Source organism: Rhinolophus hipposideros (assembly GCF_964194185.1).
Source record: "Rhinolophus hipposideros genome assembly, chromosome: 12".
In the NCBI taxonomy this organism is placed as follows: Eukaryota; Metazoa; Chordata; class Mammalia; order Chiroptera; family Rhinolophidae; genus Rhinolophus; species Rhinolophus hipposideros.
Genome location: NC_138058.1, coordinates 77449109 through 77461393, shown reverse-complemented (window position 1 = coordinate 77461393; position 12285 = coordinate 77449109). Strand labels below are relative to the sequence as shown.

At 53.1% G+C, this 12285-nt stretch overlaps 1 long non-coding RNA gene across 1 annotated transcript; it reads left to right on the top strand.

Annotated features, from left to right (window-relative positions):
• The first annotated feature begins 202 nt into the window (after window positions 1-202).
• Window positions 203-1989, top strand: LOC308505607. The gene is made up of 3 exons (XR_013994602.1): window positions 203-307; window positions 1222-1316; window positions 1853-1989. It is a non-coding gene; the product is annotated as an uncharacterized lncRNA (long non-coding RNA).
• Window positions 1990-12285: the final 10296 nt, after the last annotated feature.

The following is a 12285-nucleotide window of genomic DNA, read 5'->3' as shown; positions in this document are numbered from 1 at the left end:
ATAACCTCCCCTCCCGTTTGGCAGTGGCCATTTGCCGCATGTTACAGAAACAAAGGCCAGGAAGTCAACCAAGACTTGCCCAGAAGGGACCAGTGGACAAAGCAGAAGCTTTGCTCCTTAAACTTCTGCGGTGTGAACATTTTATAACCTCCATATTCAGCATCAAAGTCTGTTCTTTTGCCACCCATTCCTTTTTCTTGACAGCTACTTAAAGTTTGCTGTGCTCTGCGGAGTGCCAGACCCTGGGTGATTTGATTCAAACTGTCCCAGTTTTTCCCGTGGGAGCTGAGGACAAGAGCTTGCAAAGGTGAGAATGAGCCTTGTGGTTCCTCTTAGCAATGTAATTCTCACATCTGCTGGGAAACAGTTTCAGACTTCTAAAATGATGACTTTCGTTGGACAATATCCAGAAAACAATGCCTTTTAATGTTAGTGAAAGTGACGACATGCGTTTTTAGAGGTACAAGGAATTGATCTCAGATCCCAACATCTTGTAATCTTGAAATTCCTTAGTCTACAGTGGGATTTGGCACATCAATTCCTGATTTGCCTAAATTAGTATGCTATTTTGTGATTTTATTTTTCATCCTTAAGGGAGTGAAAAGATAAACTTCTGTCGTGACTGAGCTTTCAAACATTTTCTTTCTACTATGTCAGCCTGCCTCTAGACCCTGTCCAGGTTTTGAAAACTGCTCTTTTTCAAATATGAATAAACTAGAGCATTTGGGATTTGAGAAAGTAAGCTGAGATACTGCTTACTCAAATTTAGAACTTATCTAAGTTGTCAGGTCAGACTTTCAACTTTGAGCAGTGAGAATATTAGCATCGACATCTTAGAACCGTAAGGCAGAGACTCCCTGGCCTCGAAACTGGTGGCAGCCCAGAAGGAAGACGTCATGGGCTACAGTCAGGGCCGTGGGTGAGTGGCCTCCTGCCTCAGACTTAGAGACGGGAGGTCAGCAGGGCCCTGAGAGGAGCCGTGGGCGACCCTGCTGGACTCCAGAACAGACACTGTCAGCTCAGACACCACAGGGCAGTGGCGTCACAGCGTGTGGCTGACGTGAAGCGTCATCCAATCAGAGTCAGTAACTGTTTCCTTGTACTTTTAACGCGAGCTTGTTGAAAGAAAGGTTAATTCCAAAACGAAGTAGACGAGTGTTACCTTTCCTCCCAGACAGATCCGTTGATTTTGATTGTGTAGTTTCTTTTCATGCTTTGCAGGTATTTTTTAACCTCCTGCCCTACGGGCGGCTGTGCCCGCAAAGCCCAGCAGACACACAAGCCTGAGCTGCAGAAGACGGTGAGCTGTGGGGAAGGTAGGTCACAGCTCACTGGTGGCTCAGGCCCTGTACATGCTTGTGACAGAAAGGGCTATTTGACATTTATTAGCGCCATCGATACGTGACCAAACATCAGCTGAGCCCTGATCAATGAGATTACAATCTTAATGAATCATGGAGACGGCACAAATAGAAAGTGGGGGCCTCAGTTACACAGGGACAGACCACGACTCGCCAGCAAGGATTTCCTAGGGTCTTATTCCCTGCATAGCATTTCAAAATCCCTGATACATCTAAGGAAGGTTAAGAACCTTCTAAATCACAAAGGTGGGCCCCAGACACAGCCAGAGGCGCTCCATACCTGGCCCAGCCTCTCACATCCCAGGTGAGGAAATGAGGCAGAGAGGACGCACTGGGGCTGTGCCTCACCTGGGGTCCACCTTGTGCCCTTCAGGGGCTCATTTTACTTTTGCTTGTTTACTTGTGTGTTTACTTCTGTTACATCAAGGAGCAAGGTACGTTCCAACTTTGTCTACTGTCTTCCTGTGTCCATGTGGGTCTGCGGTCTGCAGTGTCCAGGTTCTGAGCTCCCGCTGTGCTCATCCTTGAGATTTGCCAGTTCTCAGAGGTGAAGGATAGGCTGGAAGGTGGCATTCTGAGTGACATCTGAAGTGAAAAGCCTGAGCAAACCCTGAGAACATCCCCCCAGTGACTGATGCACCATGTTTTGCCGACTGCAATAAACCCGGTGAGAAATACACGGGATTCTGGGTACATTTCAGGAGAGCCGACAGGGTTCCTATCAGTGGGTTTGGATGTGCGTCGAGAGATAGAGGGTGACCCCACAGTGTGGCCTGAGCCAGCTCCCGCTCCACTCCGCCGTGCTGGGCTTGCTGCTCCTGCAGGAGCCAGGCAGGCCCTGGACACCATGCGGGCCCGCGTCCCCCAGCAGCCAGAACACTGAGTCCCAGGGCAGTGTCAGTCCTGGAGCACTGCCTCCTCAGCCCTGGACTTTGTCCTCAGGGATGTGGGTCCTGAGAGTCGTGCTTGCGTCAGTGACCAGCTTCGGAACAAAGCGGACACCAGTGATTTTCTTCTAAGCGTCGGACATTCTTGCTTAGGTTGGTCAGTGGCCTCCGGTCTCAATGGGCTCCCTACACTGCCTGTCCATGGGTCCCTTACAGGCTGTGTCTCAGGAGGTTCCCAAGGGCGGCTGTGGGAAACAGACTCTGGAGATGTGAGACGCCGTGTGTGTGAGGCACCCCACGTGGGCTGGTGCTGAGGCCTCGTCGCTGCTGCTGGCCTGACGTTGGTTCTCTCAGCGCTGATGACGCTTTTCACCCAGATATCTGTTCTCACTGTGTTCTGAGATCTGATTTAATTACAAACCCTAACAAACCAAACTGTGTTTTTCACATGCTAAAGGACCACACACTCACTGAGGCTGTAAGAAGAATCGTTTACTGTGGATTCTATCCAATGTTAGGAGGTTCTGGTGTCCAGAAATACAGTTTTGAACGATGAGGTTAGAGTTACTAGTGCACTTTTGGCTGCGATTTTGTTAAGTGAGAGGCCTCCATAGACCAATCAAATTTTATTAGCCTAAATGATTTTTTGGTAAATCCATGGAATCACTCCAATTTATTGGTGCTAAAATCTTGGAGTCTGAAATTGTTTTGTTTTCCTTCTTTAAAATTCTCCTTCCCTCTCCCCCATTTTACTTTTAATATCATTTAAAGTAAAAATGCATTTTTGTTTCACACATGTCTGAGGACAGTGGAGATTCAGTATATACTCCTGGCTTTAAATGCAGGTTAGAGGACAGGTTCTCCCCACAGCTTCCCCATTCCTGAGGTGCTGCCATCGTATGTGTGGCCCCCGCTCTGCAGAGGGACCTTGTGTGCTCCATGACAGTTGTCTGGCATGTAGTTAGTTATCTGCACATGGTGCAGCTGTGAGATTTTGACAGACGCCACATGTATTCAGTGGTTTCTTTATTCACCAACAAACCTTCCTTAGTATGGACTAAATGACAGCCCCTGGGCCCAGTGTCTTGGCTCAAGCCGTAGGTTACCGGCTTCCGTCTGGGTCTGATTCACGGTGCATTTCCCTTCAGGTCCAGACTCTGCGTTCAGGGCTTCAGGGCAGCACCAAAGGCCTCCACTTCCTGTTACCCATCCCCTGAGCCATAGACTCCCCGAGAAAAGGGATTCTTTTTCTGAAGACACTGGCTTGCTTTCAAGCTTATGAAAACCAGCCAGAGTCCTCAGGCTAAGTTTAGACAACTAAAAATAAAGTGAAAACTTGGTTTTTAAAATTATTATTTTTATTTAAAAGCCACTTTTGAAATATCCTTATATAGTGGTATAAAATCAGATTCATAAAGCTTCATGGTTGTATGATTCCACTTCCATGTGGTGCTGAGAAATCAGCACCGGAGGGGTGGGTGGTGGTGGGTACAGGGCTGGGGTCAGGGCGTCATTGGTGGTGCTGCACCGCGGGGGTGGGGGGGGGTGGATTTCATGCCCTGAACCGTGCACTTAAGACCATGGAGACGGTCAGTTTTGTTGTGTACATTTTACCACAATGAAAAAGAAAAAGAACTCGGAAAGTGCATGGTTCTATTGTAGAAATAAAGACTATAATTGTGAACGTCACCCATCATTTTTAACCTGCATCCATTTTTCTTTTTAAAAAAAATCATCTTTTCCCTTAAAAAACGTGATCTATTTTGGGAGTCAGTGTGCAGTATCGGCATATATACCCCAGGACTGGTGTATTTCTGATAGATAGGGGTTTATCTGTGGGCTTTCCTTCAAGTATTCTACTTTTTAACATACACTGAAAGTATTTTAAAATACTGAAGGAATCTGAACAATGGTAGCTGGTCCCACTCTTTTTTGCTGCTTTCACGGAGAAATGCCTCAGTGTCGTGGCCGCTGGGGGACTGACGTGGAACTGCGTTGTTAGAACACAAATGAACGTTTTCTCAATCTGGCTAAACAGGAAGGGTCTTAAGGAACTTCATTGAGGATAATTTGGTAATTTCATAAAGGGGGTTTATATGTGTAGGTTGTACGACACATTTCACCAAATTCTACAAACCCGGGTTTACACGCGGCTCCGTGGAGAGGGCGGACTCAGCGTGGGGCGTGACAGGCCCTGCGGGGCGCACGCCCACTCAGCGTGATGTGGACCGGACACAGCTCTCGGGTGGAGGACACACGGCCCGGGTTTCCAGGGCACATCCGAGTCCTGGGAGGTCCCGGCGCTGCCCTGGTGCCGGCGGACGTCCGGGGACAGATGGTCTGCTGGCTTCTGTCACTTCTGTCCCCAAGAGCCTGCCGCTTTCCCGTGATGAAGGGGGGAGGATGGAGGGGGTGTCGCTGGCCGGCGGCTTCAGCTGCAGACCGGGCCGTGGAGGCTCGGGCCGCGGCCGAGGACGGCGTGGGAAATGGCGGGACCCGACGCCCACAGCCAGCCCGGCGACGTCCCCAAAGGCAGAGCCACCGCCGCGTCACTGCTGTGCGCGGCCTCGCGGCTCCATTTCAGGAGCGACAGGGACGCAAACCTTGTAGACGAAGCAAAGCACGTCCTTCGGGAGGAGGGGACACGCGTGCTGCGGGGTTGCGGACCCCGGGAAGTCCCCGCAGGACTGTGCACTGAGACTCCAGCAAACTCGTGAAACCGCCGCCGCGCCCCACGCGCGTCTGCGGCCACAGTGCCGCCTGCCGCCGTGATGCTCAGCGGCGGCTCAGAGGCCCGCGGGTCGGCAACGCGCGTGGGGCGTCTGTCCCGGACTTGGAAACCTTTCTGGTGCCGGTCACAGCAGCCTCTGGGTCGTGAGAAAGTGGACACTCGTGATGTTGGACAAACTAGCCCCACTCACCGGCAGAGCTGAGTCCTGCCGTGGTCTGCGACCCTCAGCTCAGCCTGTTGGCGGGACGCGGGGCTCCCCGGACGGCCGGGCCGAAGCTTCTGGAAGCGCCTTCGCCGGTGCGCCCGGCCCGCGCCTCGGGACCCTGCTCGTGGTCTCCGTGGTCTCCGTGAGGCACAAGGCGACCTGCAGGGCACCGAGCGGGGCCCGGGGTCAGCTCACACCCGGGGCCCCAGCCCCGCGGAGGTCCCGGGGACAGGGTGGCCTTGGAAGGACGGGGAGCCACGCGTCTGTCCACGCAGCGCCGCGGCCCCCGCGCCCCCTGGGCACCAGCTCTGCACGCCCGTGTTGATTGAAACTAATGACATCGCCGGACGACTGGAAACCAGCTATGCAGACAGGGAAATGCCCTCGCAGACACGCGGGAGAACAGTCGCAAAACCAAACCGCGCAGAGCAGCGGAGCAGAAACCCCGTGGGCAGCACGCGGGGCGGCCGCTCGGAGAAGAGGAGCTTCTGCTCCAATGAAGACACCGAAGGACGAGGGCCTGGTGGCGGCGCGGAGTCCCCTCCCCGGCCCAGGGGACCCCACAGGTCCCTTGGGCCCCGCGGATTTGGAGAGCGGCCACGGCCCTGGAGATGGGCTAAGACCCGTGACCAGGTGCGGGCAGCGCTTTCCCAGGCCCAGTCTTCTCTGTGAGAAGAAAGGGAACGCCTTTCTCTTGCTTTGCTTTTGTCCCTTTTCTCTTTTCAGATTTTTTTCCTCTCTGACAATATCTTTCTGTATAATTTAATCAATGTCGCTTAAGACACCCTCCAGCATTTGACAAATATCGATTGCAAGCCTACTCTGTAAGACTAATGAAAACACTGGCGCACACACGGGCACACTCATAAAAGCCAGTTTCGCCCCGTCCTCCGCTAGTGCAACCCTGCCGTTGTGGGCTGCAAGCACTTCTCAGGCAGCGTGAGCAGAGCTGCTGTGGGGAAGGCGGGTCACGCGCGTCAAGTGCCAGGGTGGCCGCCGTGCAGTTTCTACCTGAACACAGAGTGTTTTTACTCTCTTAACAACTGAGTCGAAAGTTATAAAACCTGAGACAGAAAGGTACGAGGAGCAAGGTTTTCACACTTTGTGGGTGAACTTCCAAAGAGGACCTGGTCTTTTCCAGACACAGCCTAACAGACGTCTGGGCCTGCGGTTCCGCCACAGCCCCATCCAGCAGGGCTGCTGTTACCTGTGGCTGGAGGCCACAGCCGCGTCCAAGCAGTGAGCCCAGGTGATGCGTACAGCAGGGCAGGCGCAGGGGGCAGGACAGTGAGGGGAAGGAGGGGATCACTGGTCCCAGGCCCCGGGACAGGGAGGTCTGGGCGATGCTTTCTCCACGAGCACTTCAGGGATATAGGCGCCATCTCTGAGGCTCAGTGACCTCGTGTAGCAGAGGGAACACATCTTTGTATTCCACATTTCAGGCCAGGAGTGGGAGGCTTTGCAGTGCAGAGTAGGACAGAATGGCAGCCTGTACTAAACGGCACCACGATTCAGATGGACATAAGTATACGTACTCGTTTGTAAGCAGTAGGGGCAGACGTACCTTCCCTCCCGGCTGTGTGGGGGTGCGAGATGGGGGAAGCGTCCTGCTCTGGAACAGGGAATTGGAACGTAGATTCTGATTTAGAAAATAGAAAAGCATCACGGCAAGTCAGCCTTTAGGAAATTAATGAATTAACCTTAATCAAGTGAGATAAACGTCAGGTAAGGGCTCAGAGAGATCCCCTGTGCCTTTGTTTCCCTTTAATGATGTATAGGTGTCACCCCAACATCAGGCTTGAACAAATGTGATGAATGGGCTGTTGGTGGACAGAAGTTTGGAAATGTCCTTGTCGCCGTCTTAGGTGAGCCCACAGGGCCGTGTAGACGTGCACATCTGCCCTGGGTCGCAGTGCCTTCAAATTTGAACCCCAAACATAAACATGACACGACACAATCAGAGCCGGTGACGAACACAGTGGCCCTCTGGTGGCTTTCTCTCTGCCCCAGAGAGTCTCCCGAAGCCATAGCCATGCCCCCGTCCTTCCCCCGCTGCCCTTAATGCTCCACTGCTCGTCCAGCACTTGTGCTGTGAGAGAGTCCGTTCAGAGCATCCACACCCAGTACCTGGTTCTGGGTGTCCTTGCAGATAACTGGCCATTGGCGTCGCCACCACAGGGTGTGCTGTTGGGGGTTGTCATACAGTGGTCTGTAAAGGGCAGCCTGCAGGGGGCATGGCTGGTGGCGGCCCCGCCCTGTGGCCCGTTTTTCCTGAGCCTGTGCTTGGTCCGGAAGGCTGTCCTGTTCCAGGCAGTGGGCGGCACACGGCTACAGTTTCTTCCAGGAACCTCTGTGAGGAGCCATGTGAAGTGCATGGTTTACTATTGTGAGAACATTTTTTAAAAATACGATTTCCTTGTTTGTAGAAATGCTTAGAAGTCCGATTTTCTGTTGTGTTGTCTTCTTACTTCCTGGAAAAACAAATGTAAAATAAGAACTGAGTGCAAAAATGAAATAAGAATTGATAAGATGATATGAGCGAACATATTTAGAAAGTAGTGTAACAATTTACCAGCCACTTGGATGTGGCCTGGGGCTCGGGGGTCCTGCTACGGCTGGGAGAAGAAATCAGGGTGTAGCTGCTAAAATCCTGTTTCCTCCCGCAGGGAGATAACCGTCTGTTGCTGGGATTGTTGCTGCAAGAGGGAACCGACTCGCTCTGACTTTAGTTACTGGATGTTGGATGCTTGTAAAGTGCTACTTCTGAACGAAGGGTAATTACAGTGTTTAATAGCAACTCCAGGAAGTGCGTTTTCTACAACTTGGTTTTCTTCTCTGTGGCTAATAGAAGCTTGAGCAAAGCCACCGGCTCTTCCCCTGGTCGGGGCTGCTTTTGGGCAAAGTCCCCTGAGAGAGCATTTATTTGATGAGAATATGGAAAAAGAGAGAAGGCTTGAGAGAACAGGAGAGAAAGGCGAAGCAAGGCAGGAGGGAAGTAAGAAAACAGAACCATTTCCTCACTCCTGGTCCGGAACCAGTGTCCTGACAGCATGGCCCACAGGGGAGGTCCAGAGCGTCCTGTTCACCTGAAAAGAAAAGGCTTTCAGAGTCAGAGGCAGCAAGTGTTGGTTTGAGATCCGTGAGAATAGCTGTGCAGGAAGCGCTGCTTCAGGCAGGAGCCCGAATAGGGTTCTGAGGAGACAAGGGCCAGGGGTGTTTATGAGAAGGAGGGGACAACGACCTCCACAGAAGGAAGGCGTTGCTATTGGGATAGATAATATGACACCGTGACACTGACGCTGTATTAGTGACAGATGAACAGCCTAGTGGTTACACACTTACATAACTTACAAAGGGACCCCAACAGTGTTTGTAATTTTCAGTCCACAGTCAGCAGTCCTGTAGTTGTGACGTCTGCTTTCTTGTTACCTTTGCAGCTGTCCTTTGGGACACAGTGTTGCCCGAGGCCGTCCAGTGGTTTCTTTGCCCTGTTTTACCATCCCAGAGGTTTGAGGCCTCACACATGCGGGGTCCTGGGCATAGGGCTCTGGCTCCGTTTCCATTATTTTTTGTAACTGTCCTAAAGAAGGAGGCGGAGTCCCCTGGTTTGGGAACAGACACAGGCGGGCCAGCAGCCAGCGGGGTGTGGCCTCCATGCACTTCCTGTTACGGAACTGACTTTTCTCCTCAGGAAGCTAACTCTCCAACACCTTTACCTGCACACAGAGGAATGTCTAGAAATGCGTCCAGGTGACCAGCACTGTCATCTGCTCAGGAGGGGATTTGAGGGTCTTGTCTGCAGAGAGCCCCCAGGCAGCTCCACTCCCTCCCTCCCCAGCATGCAGCCCAGGGCCCACGTCTGCGTCTGTCCCCACCTGTCCTTGCGCCTACCTGAGTGACGTCCTGCCTGCTACAGCCCGAGCCAGCAGCCCACTCAGACAGATCCTGTCCCGTGCGTGTCTGCTGAGGTGGAGAAGATACCTGGGAGCTATTTCAGACAGCAAGAGCATTTATGGAAGAAAACATTTACTTTAAGAGTGTGAAACTGATTTTCAGGAGATAATGCTGGCTCTAAGCAATTTTACTCCTACAAATGTACCTTCTTTTCACAACAGTAATGTGACCACGTTACAAAAATATGTATAGAATAGAGAGGAGAAAAAATGCCCTTGCTGGAGAGAAGCACAGTTAGCTCGCCTGCATCGTTATTTCAGGGTGATTCCTTCTGGTCTCATCTCGACGGTCACGGTTTCGGCTGCAGTCGCGCTCATAAAGCACAGGCAGCTGTGTGTGTGTTTGTACTTGGAATGCAGGCATCGGCATGTCTTCATGTTTGCCGCATCGATTTTAAGCTTTGGTTGAGAGGAAGAATTGGAAGTTTTGTAACTTGTCTATTTCCCACAGCGTGTGTTCCTTTGCTTTTATACACCCACCCTGCCACACGGGTGGAGGGGGGACCCTTAAGCCGCCCACTAGATGGATTTCAGGGTCCTCGAGTCTCATGTTGATTCAGCATCTTGGGGGACATACTCAGCCTTTGGAGCCTCCCCTCCCCCGTCTCTGGGAGCAAGGGGTGTGCTCAGTGTGGGTCTGCATGGCCATGGAGCTTGTGTGTGCCACCTGGTGCCAGGTGGGCGCTGGTCCCTCCACAGGGAGGTCGCCATGCTCTGAAGTCCTTCTCCCTGAGTTATCCCGCCACCCCAGCCCCTGCACGTCTCTGTGGGAATCCCCAGACATCTGAAGACCGTGAGGAGCCTTCATCACGTCCCAGTGTCACCTACAGCACCTACTTGGACACATCTCCACACCAGGCTGGGGTGGTGTGCCATGTGGGCAGGAGACCGGTGGGGCGCGTCCTCGGGGTTCCCCATCCTTCTCTGGGATTCCCATGAGGCCTGCCTTCAGCTTCCATCTTTAGAGGCAAGAAGAGAAGATTGTTGCTTTGCACTGCTTGTTCTGCCTCTTCTTTACTTGAAAGGTCCTGCTGGTCGCAGAGGCCTCTCCCCGGCAGGTGGGGTTCCTTTACCACGCCCTCAGTTACCTTCTCCCGTCACTTCGCACAGACTCTTCCGGGCCTGGCTTTCTGGATCAGAGAAGCTTCAGGAAGTTCACCGATGTGTGCGTGTGTCTGAGTAGATGCTCATGTTTGTATGTTTATGCAGAAGCCATACCTGTTTACCCTCTCACACCCTCGACTTTTGAAACATTGTTCAGGAGAGATGCAAATGTCTCATGTTGTTCCTCAAAGTCTGAATGATGCCTCTTGCTTTACTCTGCATTCCTGCTCCGACAGTCTCATCTTCCCTGAGGCAAGTGGCTGTTTCTGGCCCACGAGCAGTAAGATCACATACATGGAAAGGCACGAGAAAAGCACATTAGTTTAATTATACTTTACATGACGTCTTGTACCAATATTTGCCTTTTTTGTCATGTTTCCTAGAAACCTGTTGGCAATGGCACACATCCGAGCACGCAGACGAGGTGACGCTGGGAGGCGAGTGTGTGCGGCCGCGGGTCGCACGGAGCAGGTGTCGTGCCGTCCTGCTCACTCTACACGCACTGAGGCCGCCAGGGCCTCTGGCTCGCAGGCTGAGTTTGTGGTCTGCGGGCAGAGGCTGCTCCGTGGCTGGGCACACACTCCGGGAGGCGCTGGGCCTGTGAATAGTCCAGGCTCGCTCGCTTGCTCGCTCATCACTAGCCACAGAGGCGAGGCCACTGCACTTTGGGCGCCTTTCTGAGGTGGCTGGGAAAGTGGGTGTGTCCGACAAGCTGTGTGAGAAAGCTGTGCAAGCTCCGAGAGTGCGAATGCAGGTGTTCCTGTGGGGAGCTCCAGGGTCCTTCCTGGACAGTTCTTCCTTATATCTTGTAAATAGCTTTTCTCTGCTGAGCCCGGGAAGTCCTGAAATAGTGTAAGGTAAAATAAAAAGTTACTTCCATTACCCAGACCCAGTTTTGAAAGCTGGGGGAATGGTAGGAAACGCCTCCTTCCTTACGCACTGTGCTCTCACTGAGAAGGTGGGTTCCAGGCCTGCTTTTCCTGATGCACGCCGAGCAGAGAAAACCAGGACCGTTCCAGAGAGGGCAGAGCGCAGTGGAGATCAGGAAAGCAGGGCCTACCCAGCTCTGGCCTGGCCGTAACAGCCCAGCACCCTCATCTCAGGTTTCCTTCTTGCAGGTGCCCAGCGAGCCTTGGGCATCTCAGCCTTCCCTTGTGTTACCTCCCGGTGGGGTGTTGGCTGGGGGTCCAGTGGTCATGAGCTGGGTTTCAGAGGCTGACATGTGGGTTTGAATCCTACACAGGCCACAGATGAGCTCTCCAAACCCCGGAGGCTGGTAGGGATTTTCATGTTCATGTTCTAAAGAAACTAAGCAGCAGAGACTTTCGGGCACCTTGCAATGACTGTCAGAAACTCATCTTGCAGCTCAAGAAGCACCGTCACAGAGAGACCAAGGGATGTGTGGCCATGTGAGGTGGACACCTAGCAGCTGTGACCCCACTGGCACATCACAGTTTCTCAGAAACGTTCCCACCTAAGCCTTCACACACTGAACCCGCGGGGCCACCTGCTCGGGGACGGTCAGAGCTTCACACAGCACTGGCCCGTCTAGCGGGTGCCGAGTGTGGGCCCCGAGGGTGCCTCCCCAAAGCCTTGGCACGCACACACTCACACTCAGCTTCCAGAACGTGGACTGGTCCACCTGGACGTTTGCACTGCCGTCTGCCGTATACTTGTCGGAAACACGTGCCCACTGCCGTCTCACACGTTGCTTTTGCATTGCCAGGCCAGCCCTCAGAGCGCCCAGCAGGCGTCATCACAGCTCCTCCAGGAGGAGGGCTCGTGGCTCAGGAAGGTCGAGACCCCAGCTGGCTGGAAGTGGCCGCGGGACACTTGGGGCCTGACCTGTGCCCTTCCTGTTATGTCCCCAGCCTCTCAGTCAGAGAGAAGTGTGTTTGCGAAGCTGAGCTGTGGTCATGAGACCACACGACTCTGCTAGCACCCTCATGACCTCCACGTGGAGTCCAGACCCCGCCACGCTCCTCGGTCCTGCTGACACCCCCTTCCCCGCCTTACCCCTTCCCGTCATTATAATGATGTCCCT